Raw genomic sequence first — 6,805 nt, 5'->3', positions numbered from 1 at the left:
GTTACCACAGCAACAAGCAACAGAGAAATAACACTCCCAGAGAAGGAACATTGACCAGATGAACACCAATGACAACATTCATACAAAACTTTAGGAGACTAGCATGATTGAAAAATTGTATGTAACATGTGCAGAGACAGATGAGAATGATGAGCTGCTAATGCCTAAGAACAGTTACATACATAATTGATAACTTGGGTAACTCATGGTGTACATTGTAAAACATAGTCTTTTTTACTGTTTTGATCACACAGCACTGCCCTTTGATGTGAAGGGCAGTGTTTGTCACTGGCCACCCGGGTGTTTTCCTATCCTCCTGGTGGTGGAATTTGAATAAAGATTTGTGCACTTTGTGTCTTTCACTGTGTCTCACACCTGCACACACACACCATGGGTGCTGGGGAAAAAATAAGCACTACCGCACTTAGTTGGTAGTGTGGGGGTTTAAAAAAAAAGAAAAAAAGAAAAAAAATAAAAGAAAAAAAATAAAATTAACAGGGGTGGCCCCTTTGATGTGAAGGGCAGTGTTTGTCACTGGCCACTCGGGTGTTTTCCTAGAAAAAAAAAGTAAAACATAGTCTTTTTTTTTGTATGACTGGGGTAATTTGGAATAGAAATGCAGTATTGTATCAATGTCACTATAGCCATGTGATCTGTACCATGAGGTACTCACGATAGACGTCCCTCATAGCCTAGTCAGGGGAGAGAAAATGCAACCAAGGTTATTGTTTTTAGTACTCCTAACACCTTCCATAACCTCATCCTTCCCTATATCTATAAAGTCTTCCAGCTATGTAATTCTTCAAAAGTACATAGTTCCATCAGATCTCGTGACCCCTAACTAAAACTGTTCAATTCCTTTCCGAAGCTTCTCTATCTCTCTTTTTCTCTCCCTTCTATCATTGTACCCCCAACATATAACCTGTAACCTGAAGTAACTGTTCCTTCTTAGACTTTTGTTTCATTATTGCTTTTCAAAGATTCCTTGGAGCAATCCATTCTAGTAAAGGCATTATATCAATGCAAGTTCTTGTTGTAATTCACATTCACTGGATCATTATAATGTGTTACACTGAACATCCTGTTCAACAAAATAAATATAACATAATGGTGAAAAAATCGGAAAGATGCTGGAAATCAGAAACATAAACAGAAATTGCTGGAAAAGCTTAGCAGGTTTGGCAGTATCTGTGAAGAGAAATCAGAGTTCACCTTTCGGGTTCTGAGGAAGGATCACTGGACCTGAAACATTAACTTTGATTTCTCTCCACAGAGGCTGCCAGACCTGCTGAGCTTTTCCATCAATTATTAAAGTTCTACTTGTTATATATTTTGAAATTTTCTACAGGACAGTCTGCATACACACAAAAACTGAAGTTGTATCCTTGCACGTAGATAATAAACAAACATGCATTGGAATACAGACCACGTGGTTATTAAACTAATGACACATACTCATTCTCTGAAAATCACTGAAAGGGTTTTCGATGCTATCGTCCAGTATTGAGAGCAGTTGATTGTTTTTGAGGACTCTGTTCCATGTGGGATTCTAATGCTGACAGGAAAAAAAGTGTATGTCTGCTAAAAAATGATGGTTAAATTGTAAATCCTGTCTATTCTCACACCTTTCCTCAACCTGCAACGAGGTCCAATTCAGCAGTAAATAGCAGAAACAAATATAAAAACTGCAGGATACAAATGCTACAAGAAAGATAGAAAGGGAGGCAAAGAGGAGGGGGAGTGGCATTTTTGATGAGGGATAGCATTAAAGCTGTACTGAGGGAGGATATTCCCGGAAATACATCTGGGGAAGTTACTTGGGTGGAACTGAGAAATAGGAAAGGGATTATCACCTTATTGGGATTGTATTATAGACCCCCAAGTAGTCAGAAGGAAATTCAGAAACAAATTTGTAAGGAAATCTCAGTTACCTTTAAGAATAATAGGGTGATTATGGTAGGGGTTTTTAACTTTCCAAACATAGACTGAGACTGCCATAGTGTTAAGGGTTTAGATGGAGAGGAATCTGTTAAGTGTGTACAAGAAAATTTTCTGACTTAGTATGTGGATGTATCCACTAGAGAAAGTGCAAAACCTGCCCTACTCCTGTGAAATAAGGCAGGTGTCAGTGGGGGAGCACTTTGGGGCTAATGACCATAATTCTATTAGATTTTAAATAGTGATGGAAAAGGATAGACCAGATTTAAAAGTTGAAGCTCTAAATTGGAGAAAGGCCAATTTTGATGATATTAGGCAAGAACTTTCGAAAGCTGATTGGGGGGCAGAATGATTGCAGGTAAAGGGACGGCTAGAAAATGGGAAGCCTTCAGAAATGAGATAATGAGAATCCAGAGACAGTATCTTCCTGTCAGGGTGAAAGGAAAGGTTGGTAGGTATAGGGAATGCCAGATGACTAAAGAAATTGAGTGTTTGGTTAAGAAAAAGAAGGAAGCATATGTCAGGTATAGACAGGATGGATTGAGTGAATCCTTAGAAGAGTATAAAGACAGTAGGAGTATACTTAAGAGAGAAATCAGGAGGGCAAAAAAGGGGACATGAGATAGCTTTGGCAAATAGAGTTAACGAGAGTCCAAAGGGTTTTTACAAATACATTAAGGACAAAAGGGTAACTAGGGAGAGAACAGGGCCCCTCAAAGATCAACAAGGCAGCCTTTGTGTGGAGCTGCATGAAATGGGAGAGATACTAAGTGAGTATTTTGCATCAGTATTTACTGTGGAGAAGAAAATGGAAGATATAGAATGGTGGGAAATAGATGGTGACATCTTGACAAATGTCCATATTACAGAGGCGGAAGTGCTGGATGTCTTGAAATGCATAAAGGTGGATAAATCCCCAGGACCTGATCAGGTGTATACTTGAACTCTGTGGGAGGCTAGAGAAGTGATTGTTGGGCCTCTTACTGAGATATTTGTATCATTGATAGTCACAGGTAAGGTGCAGAAAGACTGGAGGTTGGCTAATGTGGTGCCACTGTTTAAGAAAGGTGGTAAGGACAAGCCAGGGAACTATAGACCATAGAGCCTGACGTCAGCGGTGGGCAAGTTGTTAGAGGGAATTCTGAGGGACAGGAAGTCCATGTATTTGGAAAGGCAAGGACTGACTAGGGATAGTCAACATGGCTTTGTGTGTGGGCAATCATGCCTCACAAACTTGATTGAGTTTTTTGAAGAAGTAACAAAGAGGATTGATGAGGGCAGTGCAGTAGATGTGACCTATATGGACTTCAATAAGGCATTCGACAAGGTTCCCCATCGGAGACTGGTTAACAAGGTTATATCTCATGGAATACAAGGAGAACTAGCCATTTGGATACAGAACTGGCTCAAAGGTAGAAGACAGAGGGTGGTGGTGAGGGTTGTTTTTCAGACTGGAGGCCTATGACCAGTGGAGTGCCACAATGATCAGTGCTGGGTACACTACTTTTCATCATTTATATCAATGATTTGGATGTCAGCATAAGAGGTACAGTTAGTAAGTTTGCAGATGACACCAAAATTGGAGGTGTAGTGGACAGCGAAGAGGGTTACCTCAGATTACAATGGTATCTCGATCAGATGAGCCAATGGGCTGAGAAGTGGCAGATAGAGTTTAATTTAGGTAAATGTGAGGTCTGCATTTTGGGAACGCAAATCTTAGCAGGACTTATGCACTTAATGGTAAGGTCCTCAGGAGTGTTGCTGAACAAAGAGACCTTGGGGTGCAGGTTCATAGCTCCTTGAAAGTAGAGTTGCAGGTAGATAGGATAGTGAAGCAGGCGATTGGTATGCTTTCCTTTATTGGACAGAGTAATGAGTACAGGAGTTGGGAGGTCATGTTGCATCTATACAGAACATTGTTTAGGCCACTGTTGGAATATTGCATGCAATTCTGGTCTCCTTCCTATCAGAAAGATGTTGTGAAACTTAAAAGGGTTCAGAAAAGATTTACAAGGAAGTTGCCAGGGTTGAGGATCTGAGCTACAGGGAGAAGCTGAACAGACTGGGGCTGTTTTCCCTGGAGTGTCAGAGGCTGAGGGGTGACCTTATAGAGGTTTATTAAATCATGAGGGGCATGGATAGGATAAATAAACAAGGTGTTATCCCTGTGGTGGGGGAGTCCAGAACTAAAGAGCATAGGTTTAGGGTGAGAGGGTGAGATATAAAATCGACCTATGGGGAAATCTTTTCACGCAGAGGGTGGGGAATGTATGGAATGAGCTGTCAGAGGAAATGGTGGAGCTGGTACAATCGCAACATTGTAAAGGCATCTGTATGGGTATATGAATAGGAAGGGTTTGGAGGGATTTGGGCCGGGTGCTGGCAGGTGGGACAAGATTGGGTTGGGATATCTGGTCAGCATGGTTAAGTTGGACCAAAGGGTCTGTTTCCGTGCTGTACATCTCTATGACTCTACGCTGGAGAAACTCAGCAGGTTTGGCAGTATTTGTGGAGAGAGAACCAAAGTTAAGATTTCGAGTCCACTGACCCTTCTTCAGAACCAGACTCTTATCCCAGACACAAAACATTAATAAAGCAAAGAATCATTTTGAAAAATTGGTCTCTGGACTCGAAATGTAAATGCTGTTTCTCTCTCCACAGATGCTGCCGGTCCTACTGAGGTTCTCCAGCACTCTCTGTGGTTTGTTTCAGATTTCCAGCATCTGCTGTATTTTGCCTTTAAACAAAGCAGGTGAAGACATCTCTGTAGACTTGGACAGGTACATGAACAGGAAAGGTTTAGAGGGATATACGCCAAACGCAGGTAAATGGGACTAGCTTTAGTTTGGGAAACCTGGTCGGCATGGAAGAGTTGGACTGAGGGTCTGTTTCCATGCTGCATGACTCTATGACTCTGTGTTGCTAAGGTCGAGACAAAAAAACCCTGCAGACTCTATCTGTTTTGCTGGCAAGCCGAATGGCCAAGACTCCCTTAAAATGCTTTGTTGTGGCATCCTATGTGTCTCTAACAGAAATCAGAACTTGTCATTAAGCATGCACCAAACTGCAAATACAAACTCCCCTATTTAAATGTTGTGCAGCCGAGATGTGAAAATAAAAGTACACCAGAGAAGTGACGGTGGTGTGGCTCGGTGTATATATGTGTGTGTGTTTGTCTGTGTGTGTTTGTGTGTGTGTATATGTGTCTATGTCTGTGTGTGTCTGTGTAAGTGTCTATGTGTGTCTGTGTTTGTGTGTGTTTGTCTGTGTCTGTGTAAGTGTCTATGTGTGTGTGTGTTTGTCTGTGTGTGTCTGTGTAAGTGTCTATGCGTGTGTGTTTGTGTGTGTATATATGTGTCTATGTCTGTGTGTGTTTGTCTGTCTGTGTAAGTGTCTATGTGTGTGTTTGTGTGTGTTTGTCTGTGTCTGTGTGTGTGTGTGTTTGTCTGTGTGTCTGTGTAAGTTTCTATGTGTGTGTTTGTGTGTGTTTGTCTGTGTCTATGTGTGTGTATATGTGTCTATGTCTGTGTGTCTGTGTAAGTGTCTATGTGTGTGTATATGTGTCTATGTCTGTGTGTGTCTGTGTAAGTGTCTATGTGTGTGTCTGTGTGTGTCTGTGTCTATTGTGTATGTGTGTTTGTGTATGAGGGGGGCGGTGTTGCTCGGTACAACCTGAAACAGGAATGAATGTTCCTGGTTTTCCCGGGTAAGTGCAAGGGCCTCCAATTCTCATGTGCTGACAGGGCAACACTGTATCTTTCCGTTCACATCCAGACGGAAACAGTGTTAACCTCATTCCGTGGGGCAGCTCAGGTCTGATTCCTAATGAACGTGTTTGTCTCCGTTTCCCCTGCTCCCCCGATGCTGCCTGACCTGCTGTGCTTTTCCAGCAAACACTTATCGGCTCTGTTGTTAGTGTGCCTTTTATTATTATTTGATCTTCCGGTGAACCTACTTTATCCAGTCTAAACCGGGTCGATTAAATTCATGTCTACTGCGTCTCAAAATGTGGCTTTGACGATCTGCTCGTTGTAGTCTTTCTGAGGAGGGGAGTTCCTGTAGCGGCTGTGAGGGGGTGGGCGGGGGGAGGTGATGAAGTCTCGCCATTGCTGAGATGATGAGTTTGTGTGACCAGCCCCCCCCCCCCCCTCACCCAGTCCCCACTTTGCGCTGGAGAGCACAGGCTCAGGGTAAACTCACCGGTTTAACCTCATCTGAGACTCACCTCCCCGAGAGCACATTGTGAGAAGCCTGTGACAGGAATGGTGACAGACACAAGGGTGAGCACAGGGAATACGCAGAGAAATAAACTTGCCAAGTCTGAAAGAAACTCTTCTCACTCAACTCTGTACCACCTGGCGTGACACCCCCCACCCACCCACCCCAGAGGAGAGAGTGACTGATAACCGCGTTCTCCCTCTAGCGCCTGCTTTGTCCCCTGTGGCCAGGTTTAGATTTAGACCTTGTTGTCCCCTTGTTGTGAGATGGCTTTCTATTTTAAATAAATCTGTGTCGCGAATCTCTTGATTTTCTCAGTGCGGAAGTTTTCATTAACCAAGAATAAGTCAGGTCCCAGAGTCTTTTACTAAACGGCACAGAGAGCTTCCATGGTCAGGCAAAGACAGCCTCTCCCACACTCATATATATATATACACACACAATCATACACTCTCCCATACACACACACACACACACACTCAAACACACATTCCCACACTCATACACATTCAAACACACTCCCACACACACACACATTCATACACACACACACTCACTCCCACACTCATACACACACACATACTCATACACTCACACACATTCATGTACACATTCACAAACTCATATACACATTCAAACACACACTCCC

Source organism: Chiloscyllium plagiosum, unplaced genomic scaffold (genome assembly GCF_037043375.1).
Source record: "Chiloscyllium plagiosum isolate Xiang-an unplaced genomic scaffold, Cpla_swu_hap1 HiC_scaffold_9, whole genome shotgun sequence".
Taxonomy (NCBI): domain Eukaryota; kingdom Metazoa; phylum Chordata; class Chondrichthyes; order Orectolobiformes; family Hemiscylliidae; genus Chiloscyllium; species Chiloscyllium plagiosum.
The sequence above is the reverse complement of the archived record's forward strand: the minus strand, read 5'-3'. Positions refer to the sequence as shown.